Source organism: Schistocerca nitens, chromosome 5 (assembly GCF_023898315.1).
Source record: "Schistocerca nitens isolate TAMUIC-IGC-003100 chromosome 5, iqSchNite1.1, whole genome shotgun sequence".
NCBI lineage: Eukaryota > Metazoa > Arthropoda > Insecta > Orthoptera > Acrididae > Schistocerca > Schistocerca nitens.
The window spans coordinates 122,878,190-122,897,562 of NC_064618.1; positions in this window are offsets into that span (position 1 = coordinate 122,878,190).

Genomic DNA, 19,373 nt, shown 5'->3' on the forward strand with positions numbered 1-19,373 from the left:
TAGGGTAGTGGTTAAAGCGCTAGGTTTGAAAAATCTTAGAACTATGTACGAATCCTGCCGTTACAATTAGTTTTTAATTTCATGTAAACAACGAGCTATTAGTTTAGATGGAAAATGCTACTTTTATCGTTTACATTATTTGTAGTATTGTGTGTATACGTGTGGTGTGCGTACTATAAGACCTTCGGTACACACACCATCAGATTATTTGACTTGTCGCTCTAACGAAGTAGGCGAGTGTCAGCAATATGTCTCGTGGTCTTATCGTGGCGTGTTTATCTTCTGCCGTTATGTCAGACGATAGAAATGCCACTTGCACACTTAGAGTAGCAGATTGACGCTGACCAACTCTAAACAGAACTTGATTAATTTTCACACATATTTATTAAAATAATAAAAGTCATCGATATTACGTAACTTGATTCTGGATGCTGTTTACAATTGACAATCTGAAGTTCCTTTGGTCTTGATACGTTAATCTTATTCTCAAATATCTCTGATACCTGACAAAGTGTCTATACATTTCTCTTCATGGCTATGTACAGGAATATGATAATCTTATTAGGCGCAGACTGAAACTTGACTACAGACAAATGCAGACTAATGCAGACTAATGCAGACTGACTAATCGGAGGTCTGTACACTCGTTATAATACTTCGAGCGTTCAGGTATCACTGCGCGAGTGTGATCCGCGAGGAGAAAAGGTTCTACGTCAGCAGCAATCTCATTGGCTGCGTTACATATTAATACGCTGGAATGTTGTGTACGCGATGACTACGCGGAGCTATGTACACAACAATACGCCTTCGAATGTTCTGTGGAGGAAATCAAGAACATTTAATCTCCAGTAGCTTCCGCATTACAAATACGCCTCAGTTTCAAGATGAACTCAGCCTTCAGTATACAGGGCCAAATATCTCACGAAATAAGCTCGTCTAGCTTGAAGGGGGAAACCAGATGGCGCTATGTTTGGCCCGCTAGATGGCGCTGCCATAGGTCAAACGGATATCAGCTGCGTTTTTTTTTAAATAGCACCCCCATTTTTATTACACATTCGTGTAGTACTTAAAGAAATATGAATGTTTTAGCGAAAAAAGTGGTCCAACTAAAACATTCATATTTCCTTATACTACACGAATGTGTAATAAAAATGGCTGTTCCGATTTTTAAAAAACGCAGTTGATATCCGTTTGACCCATGGCAGCGTCATCTAGCGGGCCACCCATAGCACCATCTGGTTTCCCCCTTCAAGCTAGACAACTTTCGTTCTTTGTAGTTTTTTCGTTTGACGTTTATTTCGTGAGATATTTGGCCCGTCGAGATCAATGGACCACCCTGTACAATACTTCTGTATTTCTAGCAGTACTATACCTACAGGTGCTAAACGCTGCTTCAACTAATAATTTCTACAGCTGTACAAACACAACTCGTGATGCTCTTAGGATAAGTACTTACGCAGTGCCGTCAGACGAAGAGATATACCTGCCCCAGACTTTGGGGACTTTGATTTAAAACTCTCCCTGCCTCGACAATGAGCATTTCATTATTGTGAAATCAGAGAACGTTGTTTCTTAAGACTAACTAAAGGCCTTCACCTACAACAACATTAAAATACTGGGCTGTGGATTTATTACAGGCCACATTTTGTCACATTTCGGTGGCAGGAAGGAAGAGAGCTGATCAATAAGTAAACAAATTTTCAAAAATTCAAATGGCTCTGAGCACTATGGGACTTAACCTCTGAAGTCATCAGTCCCCTAGAGCTTAGAACTAATTAAACGTAACTAACCTAAGGACATCACACACATCCGGGCCCGAGGCAGGATTCGAACCTGCGACCGTAGCGGTCGCGCGGTTCCAGACTGTAGCGCCTAGAACCGCTCGGCCACCGTGTCTGGCTAAACAAATGGGGAAATGACATTGATATATATAGACCCCTGTACCACACACCTTAATGTGGGTTTTTTAAATATACTATATTGCATACTGCATACGCTCTTTTCGGTAGTTTATTAAACACGATACACAAATGTAAGGGAGATATTAATCAGCAGGAATGTAACTCCCATATGAGTGACAACAGTCTGACCAAGTCATCTGTAAAGCATACACTTGACATTTAACGGCAGACATTAACATCCCTGCATTTTGAATAGTGTTTTACCTCCAGATTTCGCATTTTACAAGCATCGTTTCTAGGTCGCACAGTGGTTCAGAATCCGCATTAAACACAATATCCCTTCATTACCAACAGCGTCAGAGCCTCTTTAAATGACACAATAACAAAGGAGGCAGAAGCCGAAGTCACAAACTTTGTCGCCAGTAAACTAGCATTAAAAAGGTTATTTCATTTAATTTAGGAATGGGTATTTCGTTCACAGTGTTCATATTTTATTTGAACTTGAGATGTTACAACTTTGGCCCTCGACTTCAGTTCGTATTCGGATCTCTAGGAATGGAACGTATCTGAGTTGCAATCCTAGTCCAGCACAAACACATTGATAATTTAATTTTTCGCCCTAGTATGTGCACACTGACCTACCACCGAGAAATAATTTGCATTTTTAATGTCTGTTCATGATTAGTCAACAATAACTATAGTTACCGTTATTTCTAGTGAAACATGCGAACATCTCACTACCGGTGAGCAAGCAGTTGATACTTAACGTCTATTTATGGATGGGAAACAGCGACAGTACGCGCCGGGTTCGATTTCCAGACAAGCAAAACCAATTCTACCCTCGTCTCACATTCATAAAGCTGGCTGCTGGTAAATAAATTCGATTTCTAACACATGATTTTACTTAGTTAACAATCCGATAACGTGCTGGGTAGGAAATCCCGTCACAATATTTTAAATCACAGCATTCCAATTTTCAGCCTGTGGATACTAGGTTATTTGTGAAGGAGAGTTTATTAAGCGTCTTTCGTTGTTAGTTAACAGGGCGATATTGGTTTTGGTGTAGTAGAAATAATTTCGTCAATTCGTTTCAAGTTCAGATGTGTTAACTAATACTGGTGAAAACCTTCATATTTCACGTCTCTGTACGGTTAGTTACCACTGATGATCGTTGAGTTGATCGAGTCCTGGGCAGGTGCGAAAGTGTCTATTAGTTAGTAGTGGCTACGTCAGCTCGGTTTTTGTCCAGATCCAGAAGAAAAAATTTCGTCATGTCATTTATAGTTCAAACATTTGGGCAAATAATACTTTATGAATAATCAGTACAGTCACGTTTTTGGTTATACTCCATTAATATTACGGCTTCTATAGAGCGTTTACCGCTGGTAACCGCGTTTTCTATATTTAGTTCCTTGAACGACCTGTTTATGCAAAAACCAATCGTCACTGGGAAATTTTGCAGGTGAAGGAAATCCTTATACAGAGGAAAAATATTCCAACTGTCATAGACCTTTATTAGTCTAGACATTGTCTCAGAATATACCGATCATGCAAACATTTACTTTGTTTAAGTATTGCTATGTAGTTTATGTACCATAGTTAGTTGTTTCAGGTTGTATAGAGATGCTAATGCTTTTGAAAATCATTGTAACCTGTTCAAGCGCTATTGACTAACTCATCTCTAATTACATGTTTTTCTAGTTTTTGAAGTATCATGGTGTGATATTACTTCGCATTGGTTGCCTTAAAGAACAGTGTTGTCTAGTGGTCTCTCGTGGTATCCATTTTGTATAGTCGAACGACTGTACCTCAAAGCAATGAAAGGACCCGCTAGACAGCTACGTTATGTTGGTTGCATGAAAATCAGGCCGATCACAATTCATGTCGTTCGGATCATCTGTGCGTGATAGTAAATAAGCACACCTGCATCCATTCATGTCCAGTGTGCATTCTGACGGAGTTGGGAAAATCCAGCAGGATAATGCGATGCCTCACACGTTCAGAATTGCTATAGGGGTGCTTTAGGTGCCCTCTTCTGAGTTAAACTCCCTTGATATGAACATTATTGAGTGTATCTGGGACGCCTTTCAACTTGCTGTTCAGAAGAGATCTCCAGTATCTCGTGGTCTTACGGATTTATGGACGGTCCTGCAGGACTCATGGCGTCAATCCCTTCCCTGCACTACACTAGAAATTAGTCACGTGCATGCCATGTCGTGTTGCAGCACTTCTAGGTACTCGTGGGGGCCCTACGTGATGTTAGGCCAGTGTACCAGTTTCTTTGGCTCTTCAGTGTAATCAGTGGCGGATGTACACATAGGCCCGATAGGCACGGGCCTAGGGGCGGCATCTTAAAGAAGGCGGCATTTTTTCCTCTGTACTCATTTTAACTTTTTACGTTTTAAATAAACTGCGTTTGCAAACGACAAAACATTTTAATTTTATTAAACAACTTACTAGTTTGAATAAGCCTTAAGAACGTAATTCGACAGTAGAAGCTTGGAAATATACATCGCTTATTTGATGACTGAATGGAAATTTAACATTGGGTTTCTGTCTTGTATCATCTTCATGATTGTTCAAAATATTTTGAAGTAAACTGTCAGAACGTCAACCTATAATACAATGTTTATAATATTATTATTCCGAGAAGGTTGTGGGCTTCTATTTTACCCTATCAAATTTTCCCCGTGAAAATACCGGGACCCCTGAAAAGCAGTGATAAAATAATCAGCGGTTTCTAAACACTGTAACATGTATTGGCCTCGGTATGTAAAACCCGACTCTACTTAAATTTCTTGTAGAAGTATCAAGTCAACCCTCCACTGTTGTAATTAATGTGAAAGCTTCTTGGTCTTCAGTATCTGAGCTTTGATTTAATGATACACGTTGAACAAACCTGTTAATACTGGGAATAGTTTTTTTTTTATTTTTAAACACAAGTTTATACGAAAAGACCATAAACAGAATATCTAATAATGTATGAAATACACTTCACAACAATCTAAAAATTTTATTTATGTATTTATTTCCTTTTTTTGGCGTCAAAGGTTTATTGTGCTGCAGCCTGCACAATATCAAAGCTCCCACTCTGCGCAATGGAATAGTACGTGGCATTGTCAATTTTATATCAAACTTTTTATCTAACATTTTCTTCTTCGAGAAACGGTTAATTTTATTTTATGTTGGAACGAGAGGTGCATTTGCGTGCAGAAATAACAGCAGTGTTAAGTGACAACACACCACATCAACTGTCAACAAGACTACTTAAACTTTGTAGTCTGTCTGCTCTGCCCACAGAAAGCGATAAAATGTTATAAGAATGAGTGGGATAAGAGAAGATCCAGCACACCTCACTGCAAGAAACTGCAAAAATTATTTGCTTTTTAAATCAGAAAGACAGTGTCAAGAATATTCAGAACATATTTGCGTTCCAGCTAAAATTCCGGTGACGCGGGAAACAGACGCCAAAATGGGGACTGTCCGTTTCCTTTACGAGACGAATTCCAACCGGAAAATGTGCTTCTACTGTTCACTGACAATAGACAAACAGGCGACAATGAATTAAATAAATTAAATTATTCTGCACTGTCCTACTTTCATACTTTCATAGCACAGTTACGTCACGTAATCCGAATTGATCTGTTCATCGCTCTGTATCTAAAAAAAAAAAAAAATGACTTTGTGCTCGTGTGCCATTTTTAAAGTAAAAAGCTTTGTGCTCATGTGCAGTGTAGTAATGTCTTTCTTCCATATTATAACTTTTCTTCTTTTGTTTTGATTGTTGGTTGACAATCTTGTAAGTGCCTTAACATAAATAACAGTGAAAAACGAAAACGTGCAAAATTAAGTAGGGTGGCATTTCGGGAATTATCGGAGGAAAGGTTAGAACGATAAGCCTATTTTTGCAAAAAATGTTGCTCGTTCGACTTCAGGAAGTACGGGTGAAATATCTGGCACTGCAGCTGTTTTAAAAGAAGTAAATACAGACGAAACAAAAGTTAAAAATGAAGAAAATCAAATTGTTCCCAATATCAAGTTACACGAAATACTAAGTGTCAAGTCAGACATTACAAAAAGAGATAACCTCGTTAGTGATGATCCTGCAGAATGGTGTGTCAATGAATCAACAATCGACATTCACTTACAAAGTGGCCTTATTAGAAATTGTAACGGTGATTTTTTTAATTCAAGAAGATCAATAGGTGATAAAACCAGATATTTGAACAAAAATGCATTTTACTGTAAACTGTTTAATGGAGAATCAATTTTGCCTGATTTTCTAGTACACTCCTGTAGCACCGGTGCTGTTTTTTGTGCCCCATGTAAATTGTTCGAAGATGAGTGTGCGATTGCACCTAACGGTATTGCAGACTGGAAAATTATTTGTAATATTTTATTACATCATGAGAATTCACTTGAACACAAAATTTCTGAGTTATCACTTTCAACAAGATAATGATCACTTGGAATAATACATAACCATTTTGAGTCATATGTTGAGACAGAGAAAAATGTACTGGCGCAATGTGTTGAAAAGTGATCCTTTTCTCGCAGAGCACATTGAACGATATGGAAATTGACGGCAGGAACATACAAGTTATCTTTCTTCAACCATCTTTGATGAAACAATAGAGCTTCCTTCTGAATGAATAAAAAGAATTATCATACGTGAAATAAAAGAGGCCAATTATTCTCTATTATAGTAGATTCTACTGTGTACATTTCACGTATTGATGAATTATCTTTGATGTTAAGATATGTGAACGAGATTGGGGAACGTGTTGAACGTTCCGTTCTGTTTTTAACAAACCCGGGACACAAGACCGAAAACCTAGCTGACGTCATACTGAAAGTCCTGTCTACAAATTCCATTGATATTACAGACACAAACTCTGTTGGCAGTATAGTAGCACTAAAAAAGTTTATTTCATTTAATTTAGGAATAGTTGTTTCGTTCACAGTGTTCATATTTAATTTGAACTTGAGACGTTGCAGTTTTTGGTCCTCGACTGGAATTCGAACATAAAACTCTAAGAGGGGAACGTATCTGGGTTGCAATTCTGGTACAGCACAAACATATTCATAATTCCATTTTAAGCCCTTGCATGTGCACACTGACCTACCACTGAAAAATAATTTGCATATTTTATGTCTGTTCCTGAATAGTCAACAATAACAATAGTTACCGTTATTTCTAGGAAACATTCGAGCATCTCACTACTGGTGAACAAGCAGTTGATACTTAACGTCTATTTATGGATGGGAAACTGCGACAGTACGCGCAGGGTTCGATTCCCGGGCAAGCTAAACAAATTGTACCATCATCTCATATTGATACATCTCGCTACTGGTAAATAAATTCGATTTCTAAGAACTCATTTTACATATTTAACAATCTGATAACGCGCTGGGTAGAAAATCCAGTCCCAGCATTTTAAATCATAGTATTCCAATTTTCAGCACATGGATACTTAGTTACTTGTGAAGGAGAGTTTATTAAACGTCTTACGTGGTTAGTTAACAGGGTGATAAGGGTTTTGACGTAGTATAAATAATTTCGTCAATTCGTTTCTAGTTCAGATGTGTTGACTAATACTGGTGAAAACCTTTATATTTCACGTCTCTTAACGGCTAGTCAGCATTGGTGATCGTTGTCTTGATCAAGTCCCGGACAGGTGTGAAAGTGTATTTTAGTTAGTAGTGGCTACGTCAGCTTGGTTTCTGTTCATTTCGAGAACAAAATATTTCGTCATGTCATTTACAGTTCAAACATGTGGGCAAATAATTATTCATGAATAATTAGTACAGCGACGTTACTGATTATACTCCATTAATATTGTGGTTTCTATAGAGCGTTTACCGCAGCTTATCGCGTTTTCTTTAACTAGTTCCTTTAACGAACAGTTTATTCAAAAACCAATCGTCACTGGGACATTTAGCAGGTGTGGGAAAACTTTATACAGAGGAAAAATACTTCGAACTGCCATAGACCTTTATTAGTCCAGACATTGTCTCAGAATATCTTGTTCATGCAAACATTTACTTTGTTTAAGGATTGCTACTTAGTTTATGTGCCATAGTTAGTTGTTTCAGATTGTAATGAGATGGTAACGCTTTTGAAAATCATTGTAACCTGTACAAGCGTTGCCGGCCGGGGTGTCAGAGCGGTTTTAAGCGCTACAGTTTGGAACCACGCGACCACTACGGTCGCAGGTTCGAATCCTGCCTCGAGCATGGATGTGTGTGATGTCCTTAGGTTAGTTTTGTTTAAGTAGTTCTAAGTTCTAGGGGACTGATGACCTCAGACGTTATGTCCCATAGTTCAAATGGTTCAAATGGCTCTGAGCACTATGGGACTCAACTGCTGAGGTCATTAGTCCCCTAGAACTTAGAACTAGTTAAACCTAACTAACCTAAGGACATCACAAACATCCATGCCCGAGGCAGGATTCGAACCTGCGACCGTAGCGGTCTTGCGGTTCCAGACTGCAGCGCCTTTAACCGCACGGCCACTTCGGCCGGCTGTCCCATAGTGCTCATAGCCATTTGAACCACATTGCACAAGCGTTACAGACTAACTCATCTCTAATTACGTGTTTTTCTAGTCTTCGCAGTATCATGGTGTGATGTTACATCGCACTGATTGTCTTAAAGAACAGTGTTGTCTAGTGGTCTCTCGTGGTATCCATTTTGTATAGTCGAACGACTGTACCGCAAAGCGATTAGAGGACCCGCTAGACAGCTATGTTATGTTGGTTTCATGCAAAACAGGCGGATAACAATTCAGGTCGTTCGAATTCTTTTGCGCATGATAGTACATTTGGTCACCGGCAGATTTTTGTGATTTTGGCTTAGAGCACGGAGTGCTGAATACATCCGGTATTAAAATACTTTCACCGTTGCATGTAAATGTCGCAAGATGGTGGAATGACCACAGATATTTCACATCTGCTTCTCGAGCACACTGATATGGATGACTGTAGAGTAAGGCATTTAAACCATTTTCATCATAGGCCGACGTCTTCCTAAAAGCGGAGACTCACTAATGTCAAAAAGATCCTTCTAAAAATGAGGAAACATTTTCTTGCGGTGCTCTGTCCAATGCCATTATCCCCATACAAGGCGCAAATGTTTCTGGCAGCCTGCGGTGCTCTCATACACCTACTGAACTCAAACAGAATTAATAACTTGATAAAATAAATGAGATCTCTGAGATGCCTGCAGAAAGTCGGATTTCTAGCCCTCGGGCTCTGGATAAAGGCGTCTCTGGAACTGAGAGGGGACGAGGGAGAAGAGGTGGTGCAGGGCTGTGAAAAACAGAACATGGACAGATAGTTATTTTTCTGTTATTCAAGTTGAAGTCAAGACTAGCTGCCTGTCACTGTTATCTTTTATTGTAAGAGCATTTCAACAACTACTCCACATGTTGATTATACGAGGGGCGTTCAGAAAGTAAGCTCCGATCGGTCGCGAAATGGAAACGACTATGAAAATTCGATAAAGCTTTGCACAGATGTGTTGGGTAGTGTCTCTAGTATAACCCCAGTTAGCATCACGTCGCTCTTCTCATTTCTGAGCTCGCAGTGAGTGCGTAAAGATGTCTAGAAAATAGTGTCTGCCGCCAAGTACGAGGGCCTGGTGAGAAATTTCGCCTGAAGCTATGCAGCTAACATTACATAACTGTCGTGCTGTTTCTTCTTCAAGACAATTCTCAGCCGCATTCTGCATGGGCAATGAAGATGCTCCTGCATCGTTTTCAAATGGAAATGTTAGATTACCCACAATACAGTCCGCAATTGTCTCCCCCTGAGTTTCATCTCTGGTCACATGAACCGCTGTCATTGAAGACAACATTTTGACACAGACAACGAGGTGTAGGCCAGCGTGGAGAATTGGCGGAAAGCACTGGCGGCTGCCTTCTATGATGAGGCTATTGAAAAGTTGGTACAACGCTATGACAAAAGTCTAAGTCAGAACGGCGACTACGTAGAGAAGTAGCTGAAAGGTGTAGCTAATTGTTACAAGTAAAACATTTCTGATGTTCACTGTGGTTTCAATTTGGCAATCAATCGGAGCTTACTTTCTGAACAGGCCTCGTATGTTCCATAACTCAAAATTGATGTCTGATTTCTCTTTCTCTCCCTTTCTTTTTTCTTCGGGTGAAACACTTTGTCTGTTTATCACAAAGCAGTATCATATGAGTATAAATTCGACGAGGTCATAATGTATCACCAAATTACTAAAAATTCTAGCATAACAATAACTTAGGCTCCTACGAGTTGTTCTCATGTCACTCCAGCGATGTTGGCCTCGTGGATCACGATGTGTGACGTCAGGATGATCTTTAAGATGAAATTTCATAACACGATGTGTCACAGTTGTGAAAGACTGTTGAGCTCAGTCATATTCCTTTGTGTGGCTGCTGCTACATTATCTGCAAATTTAGAGATTACATTATTACAACGGTACGAGCGCTACTTTAAGGAACTAGGTATTTCTAATATTACTTTTCATGATTATACTAACATGCACTTTCCCGACAGTACTTTGAAGCACAACAATGTAAACTTAGTATAAGTTATCTCTCCATTACATTGGAAAATGTTTATGTAGATTACCTTAGATCCGCATGGGAAGAGCTGTAGGATCCCATTATTCATTTTGTTCTGATAAGGTGTTGTCAAAAGCCACAGACGCTACAGCCCCACCCCCTTCCCACTCCACCTCCTCTACCATCATATCAAGGTGGTAGCAGCTATATGTTTCATCTCAGCTGAAGCAAATTACCTCTTTGCTCTTCTCAGGAATATATCTGGGATCAAAGAACCATTAATTATGGTTACCACTAGCAGTGGCTGTGCTATGCTTCCCTGGCTGGTAAAGAGACTGAACGTCGCGCTGTATTTGGGCAATGTCCACCTCCCACAGAAAGTCTCGTGGAAGCCTTCCATACTTACATGTCTTTGTGGAACAGTTAATCATGTTTAGTATTTTAATTCTAATCATCTCCTCATTAATTCACCCGCCAGGATAGCCGAGAGCTCTAACGCGTTGCTTCCTGGACTCGGGTAGGCGCGCCGGCCCTGGATCGAATCCGCCCGACGGATTAACGACGACAGCCGGTGTGCCGGCCAGCCTGGGTGTAGTTTTTAGGCGGTTTTCCACATCCTACTCGGTGAATACCGGACTGGTCCCCTCGTCCCGTCTCAGTTACACGACTCGCAGACATTTGAAATCACGATTTGCACTAGACGCAGACAGCTGGGGTACACTAATACCGTCCCGGGGGGGGGGGGGGGGGGGGATGGTATGGGGTGGAGGCAGGAAGGGCATCCGGCCATCGCTTAAAATTAACCATGACAAATCTGTACTTAACCCTGCCGACCCTGCGCACAATGCGGGATAGCAATAGAAAGAAAGAAAGAAAGAAAAGAAATCTCCTCATTAATTCGTAAACATTTTGTACTCGCTATCCCATGTCTATGAGATTCTCAGGAACACATCGGCATTAGAATCAGCAAAGAGGCACATGACTTCCCCTTATTGGAAAATGACATTATTCACCCCAAGAAGCGGTCTTTGAACTGTCCTGGAGGCTTGCAAATAGTGAAAAGGTGAATCACGTTTGTAATGAAATCAAGACACTCTTGGGATCCTGTCTGACGTTCGAGCAGCCACTTGGCTTTACCGCGCACACTTAACATCGACAAGTGTTTGTTTCATCAACTTCGTTTGTTCAACGACCCAAACGTATGCAAGTCGTAGAACGTTCGAAGACCAGTGTCAGAGACGCTGGGAATCACCTCGCGAGATTAACAGAGGAGAACGCATCCATAGAAATGCGGAAATAACTGTGCTAGCCGTTTGGGTAGCAGTTATTATTATTCTACTCTTCTGTATACCCCAGGAGCATGAGATGACAGAGACCCATGGTAAGTTCTTTTAATTAAAGTCTCTAAAATATAGGGACATGATGACGAGTTATGGGCCCTGTGGTTCATTGCTTCGTGCGTGGCAGGTAAATGAACAAAGAGTGTTCCACAATATACTTAAAAAATGGTCTGTGAACTGAGAGACTTGAAATTGCTTTCATTCTTGGCAAACATGACCATATTAGCTTTATCTCTCATCTTTTCTCACAATTGCAGTCATTCTGTTAATTCAAGAACAATTCTGTAGTTCAGTGACTTCAGTAGTTTTAAAATCAGTCTCACAGGGATACAATGTTCTCCCCTACAGGAAGGGCTGCAGAATCTTCTCACAGACTTCGAGTAACACTGGATATGTAAATTTACCCAACAGGATTTCGCAGGGACAAAGCAAACCCGATACTTGCTAAGCTCCATGGGTATACCGTTTATACTTTCCTGTGAGTTGTACAATTAGTTAAGAACCTTGCCGCGTGTCTCTGAATTCTTTCAGGGTCTGCTTGGGACTCCAAACATTGGGCAATATAGCAGGACAGTTTACAGTATTGTTTTGTGCTTAACTGCCTTTACAGATTCACAGATTTCTTCTGCCAAGTATCCATAACACGTATTTTAGTCGCCCTTTGGCCTTACTTATTTTCTGTGTTAATACAACTCCCTAGAATTATCTTCATTCACAACCGAAGTTATATCAGTATGAAAGTGGCATGTAACGTACTTACTGACAGAAATGTACTACATGGTTGGATATGCAAGTGATCTGTATATCAGAAAAACCAGAAAATCAATAACTTCGTCCCCATTTGGCGTACAGAATGTCTCAAACATTTTGGGTCATATTGAAATAGATGATAGTGGAACCACAACGGATTACACTGAGATAGGGAACCAGTCGTCGGAATACATTTTATTGTGTTATTGGCATACATAGAGTACACTGCACTAACAATGTAGCTCATAGTAATAGTTCGAAGCGAAGACCACCAATCCCAATGCATGTCTTGCAACTGCGCATGCAGTTCTACCGCTCTCGCAAAGATCCAGGATGTCAGTTGTACACTGGAACAGGCAATGGTTCATAAACAGTGTACACCCCTGACCACCAAACAGATATACTGTGCATAACAAAGACGCACTGAGCTCATGTGTCATGTCAACCGCAAGTCAAGTGATCCCAAAGTGCTTCATCCTAACTGGAAGTTTATCTCAGTGAATACCACCTTACCTGAGAAGGAGCCGTTCATGCCACAGACAACCGGATAAGGTTCTCCACCAAAGACATGTTCGAACACCGGACTTCGAGGAAGTATTGTTGGATCGTGTGGCCGTCCGCCCAGCAACAGGCACCCATCAATTTGCTGTGGAATGCACACTTCGGAGGGTACAGTGTGGAGAGTGGTGATAAAACAGGTATTTCTCCACTATCGTTATGAACGTGTACAAGCACTGTTGCCAACGCATGTTGAACCATGCGTTCACTTCTGTCAATTGATTGTCTACCACGGTGATGGGGAGCTGAACTTTGTACAGTTTATGTTATTGATGGTTGCCTCATTCACCTGTGATGGTGTGTTCAACAGTCACAAGGTTACGTCTGGAATAAAGACAATCTCTAGCCCCACCCACATCGGTGGCCACCAGCAACGATTTTCTGTCAATGTATGGTCGGGTATCCTCCCACATTAGCTAACAGGACATTATTTGCTGCCTCCACTTTTGAGTGGTTCTCGTTACTTGGTGTTTCTGCAAGGTGTGCTGCCACAGTTCCTGGAGACTGTAACCATTGTTTACTGCGAAACGACGTGGTTTCATCAAGAAGTCTCCCCAGCCCACTTCGATGATAATGTCCACGAGCACTTACTTAACATATACTCTCATCGATGGATGATTGGAAGGGGAGGTCCTATGCGAACGCTGTTTCTCACATCTATGGACTTTTTCTCCTGGGGTTACGTCAAGACGTTGATGCAGGGAACCACCGTAGGAACGGATGAAGACCTGCTTGCTGAGGTCCAAGCTGCCTGTCTCCTGCTACAACAGACACCAGGCATCCTTTAGAGAGTGCAGCAGACCTTCATGCGCCGCTGCCATGCATGTATTGAGAATGGCGGTCATCACATTCATAATAACTACGAGCTATGTTGTTGTAATATGTTGGACCTTTTTTATGTCTATAAGACAATAAACATGCGGTTTCGACGATTGATTCCCCTACCCACTATCACCTATTTCAATTTGACCCAGAATGTTTGAGACATCCGGCACATGGAATTATTACACTATGTGTTTCTCATTCAAAAGTCAGAGAAATGTAGGAAATCGTCTTATGTCTCATGTGAGAACGAGGAATGTCTGCCAACGTGTTGAGAGTGACAGGATGGTGGCCTGTCGAGATTGTGGTTTATATTCCTGCAACGTGCATGCTCGCAGTGTAAAGGTACCAAAGAGTACGAACACCGAGGAGGAAGAGCATTGCCAGATACCATCCACCAGTGTCATACAGGCCCAGTAAACGGCGTAATTCTATTGGGTGCCATTAGCTACACTCACGATCGACTCTGGTTTGCACAGCAGTTGATTTCGAAAGCAACTATTGCTTTCTGACTTATTAAGCCCGTCAACTGTAACATAGCTTAAAGGTACATGTTACTTTGCCTTCCAATAACATAACACAAGACTACATGATGCTCTAGTAGTTCCATCTTGAAACAGTGAATATTCCAAAGTTGCACTACTCAGCAAGTTCTGTTTATCAGAAACACGTTCAAGAGATCTTGGTCATTGGTTGCTGAGCGACTGTCACGGGAAACCCTCAAAGGCCGCTAGGATGCATGAACACTGGTACAGAGCTGAAGAAAAATGGAAGGACGGTCCCATATCTTTCTTCAAAGCTTAGTTCAGCTTGATGCCTAACGGGTTATGGTCGCTATTTGTGCCAGTGGTGTCATCTCTGTGTACTAAGTTTCGTACCCTGTACACTCCCACATCACCTAAGTATGTAATCACGTATTCTTCATAGAACATTGTCTATCTACAGTAAGAAACATGTTGCTGTTTGCTATTTTTCTGGAGTTGCAATTTTAGTGTGCAACAGGTTATATTAATGTCAGTGGATGTCAGTGGCAATGCCGCCATACACACACATGTAACTGTCATCATAGAATTTAAGCACCATTGTGGGAGATGGGCACTTGGATGGGTGACCATCCAGACCTCGATTCACTGTTGGTCTGCCAGAGTGCACTCAGCTTCGTGATGCCAATTGAGGAGATACATTAGCGACTAGTAATGGCTCCAGGTCACGAACCTCACACCTGGTAATTAATGGTAACACTTCTAGCCATGTGACCGGTTTTGGAATTTGATTAAAAAGATTTAAACACATGGCTGAAGATAAAACCTCTAATTTGCACATTTGACATTGTCCCACTCTCCATCCGAAACAGATGATGGACACACAAAAATAAAACTGACAATGGACAGTACTGCGGTGTGAAGACCCGACATCTCTCCAAATCCCCACCCCATGACACTAGTTCAATAATGACGATATGGCGGTCAGTCGATCCAGTTGAGGTATTCGAGGCTGATTCGGACGGAGCTTTGTTTTAGTGAGTACTTATTCTGAATTAGTACAGACGAACTTAACTGTAGTCTCGGAAATGCCACGTAGTAAATTATGGTAAATTTTAATGTGGGTACTGCAGGTTGGTTTACAAATATCATTGAATGAACCGTACTGGTCACATTATATTTAATTTTCACTGAAAACCGGATCTTGCTTTACAGCAACGTTGTGTGTTAGCTGACAGTGACATGGGAAACTTATAGGAGTCATGCACTAATGGTACTCCCAGGTATCTATCATTTTTTAGCACTGCCTCCATCTCGTCAATAGCTTTGGGTAATTGTGAGACTTCGAAGTTTTGATATGTTATGTAGGTTCGAAAATACCGCACCGTTATACTGAAGGGCAACCTCTGAAATGTTTAGTAAGATTTGTATACTGTGTAATGTGTCAAACAAGTAACACACATTACATTGAATTCCTGTAACAATTCTGTTTATATTGATATGTCACATGGCATAGTTACTTAAAAATGTACAAATTATTCGTAGACAAAGTGAACAAACAAGCCAGAACTTCATGAATATAAACCATTAACACTCACATTAGTAATTCCACACAAGTAATTTCCCACACCTCAGCTATCAGACGCAGTTCTGAGGGAAGGAAAATTTTATGATGGCAATGCCAGTCCCAATGTTCGGCCGAAACCCACAGAGCGGGACATCTGGCAGACGCAGTGAGATGCCAGAGCCACTGCGCAGGCCTGGGTATTAACAGTCGAGAGAACTTTAGAATAGATTCTCAGGTTCACAGCTCGCGTCGACAGCCGCCACTGTCGTCGCCGACGAAAGGTAAACACGTGCGCTCACGGTACGCCAGCAAGTGATTTTCAATTTCCTGTCAGAACTGCGGAAGTCTCCGTCTCTTCTATTTTTTTTATTTCTTTTTTTTTGTGTATTCAACCATACCCTGCAGTTAAACATATTCTCTTCAGTCGACGTTGGTCCCGTTCTTGCAGGATCTTCTTCCGTCCGCAGCGATGTCGGAGATCTGATATTTTACCGGATTCCTGATGTTCACGGTACACTTAGAAATGGTCGTACGGGAAGATCCCCACTTCATCACTACCTCGGAGATGCTGTATCCCATCGCTCGTGCGCCGATTATAACACCACATTCAAACTCACTTCAATCTTCATAACCTGCCACTGTAGCAGCAGTAACCAATCTAAAAAATCCGATAGACACTTGTTTTCTTATTAGGCGTTACCTACCGCAGCGCCGTGTTCTGCCTGTTTACATATCTGTTTATTTGAATGTCCGCGCCTACACCAGTTTGTTAGGTGCTTCACTGTATCTTATTCACTGTCACACAGATTTAGTATGTGCCATATACAACAGAAAGAAATGTTACTTACTAATACGTCCATTACTGCTATAGCGGTAGTATCTCTTTTTCGAAATATATGTCTCATAATGAAGTAATGTATCTGCTATGCCTTTTTTTTAATAGGCGTTGCCGACCGCTGCGCAGTATTGTGCCTGTTTACATACGTATCTCTGTATTCGAATACGCATGCCTATACCAGTTTTTTATATATATTATGTAGTACTTGCAAGTATGTTACTATGTTATCTTTTCTTATACTATTCTCTTCCTTTTGGCTAAGAAACTACTTTTTCAGCACACGTTTCGTGAGGTTAACCTATTATTTGGTGTTATTTACAATTTCATTGTTCATCTGTGTGGTTCTGGAGATGGGTTTATTGGTTCACCACACTCTAGAGGACCAATTCCACATTTATTACGGCACTTTACATGCATTTTTCATTTTCTGTTGAACGAGTGTGTGTGTTCAGAGTGGGTAATGTGGTAACTGCAACCGTGAGTTAATCTTTCGTCTCTTGCTTGTGTTGTGTATGTGTGAATTGATATTTGTATGTGATTTGTTACTGTTTTTCATTTCATAATGTTGCATTATGACTTTGTTCATCTGTTTTGCCAGTTCGTATAATGGTGCATTCTTGAAATTAATTACTGGCCTTACTGGAATAAGTGGTTTGTGAACTTTGGCTTGGCTCTTGATTACTGGTGCTTTTAGGATATTCAGTGTGATGTGTTGTTTTTGTCTATTAGTGGTTTTGTTTTGTGTCTTGCAGGTTCTTTAGTATGTGGTTTTCGAAATGTGCTGCTGAATCATATTTCAGTTTTATGATATTGCTAAAGGAGAAGAAATATTTGGTTTTCTTGTATAAAGTTTTTTATCGATCAGTACTGTGCCAATCACTTTGTCAGCTATTGTGAACTAGATATTATTTGAGTGCAGTCTTTCTGATTTCTTAGTGCTGTTGTTTTATGTTTGAAATTTCCCACTTTGCTCATTCTTGATATGTCAATTACACTGTTTGTTTCTTTGTTCACTAGTTCTCATGTTAGTCCACAATTTACAGTGTTATTTTCTCGTTTTGCATTATCTATTAGCATTATTTCTGTTACTACAATGAGATTTTTTCTTTATTGTTTGTCTGTCTATGTACCAATGTTGTGTTTGAACTCTTTTTATAATAGATATCTTTCTGCCTCTGTTAATTCTTATCCGTAAGTTTTATAGGTTTTTGATGGAATTTGTGATGATAAGTGTGGTATACTTTGTATTTTTCTTTATGGTTTTAATTTTTAGTTTCTGTTTGTTCTATGCACATGGCATGGTTCTTGCTGTATTCTGTTTTCTGTATAATGTTGATCATCACCCTTGGACACTTAACAAATGCAGGTAACTCAAGATGATCATCATATTACATTTTGATAATCATGAATTTCTTGGTAGAAACCGTTGTGATTTCCTTTTCTAATCAAATCTTTCTGCAAACGATGTCGTTCTTTGTGCTACCATAGAGATGTTTCTGCCATTTACATTATCACAACGTGGAATTATATTATTTATTTTGCAAGTCTCTCCTCGTAGGTGCTAGTCGTATAGGGATGCTGATACCCTACATGCCATTAAGTACGATCCTGCTCAATCCTTACATTCCATATTCACATGGCATTCGTAGGATGCTCAACCAAAGTGTGCAGCAGTATCACACAAAAATAATCTTTCATCTCGGTAAGCCACGATCCTGAGTTCCTGACAGTGCCGGTAACTGTTACCCCTAATTACGTGAGCCATTGCGCCTCACAAACAACTAAAATTCGAATTCGATTTCTGAACGCAAAAACGATTTAATGCAGAATTTTACATGGCAGCCTTCCTATAGTCTGTCTGTAAACTCAAGAGCGAGCAGCGCTTTTGATGGGGGAAGTGGCCCTTCCTGGAAGAACGCTGTCACCGGCCTACAGGGGCACCCAAAATGTGTGGCCCGTTACCTGTGCAGCGGTGTAGATCGGCGTACAGTGATATACGTTGTTTCTGTTCGGAGATCGTAGTTTCCAGTGTCAGTTAATTAACTTCGTATACTCACTGATATACTTAGGTATCCGGAAGTGATGGATAATCGTCCTGCATTGCAAGAAAATGTGCAGAATACGAAGAGGAGGTATTTGTGGAGTAACGAGCGTTCAGTCGTCTCTAATGTTATAACAGCATGTGTTAAGGAGGCGACACAAAAAGAACTGTTTGCTAATTTTACCAGTCCCAATCAAAGAGGTGCAATTTAGGCAAACGTCAGTCTCGCCACAACAGGACACATATGGAATGAGAAAATAAGCTGCATGGTTTACTGGAATCGCCACGAAAGAAAACAAATAATTTGGGGAGGAAACCCATCGTTATAGACAGTTTCACAAAGTCGGTCATACGACAAACGATTGAGGATTTTTACATAAACCAAAACCTAGTGCCAACATTACGGAAATTGCTTACCGTCGTGAAACAAAAAATTGATTTTGCTTGGCAGAAAGATATTTACAAAAGACACTGGGTGAAATGGTATTTCCCTGGAAAAGATCTGCGAAAGATTCTGGTA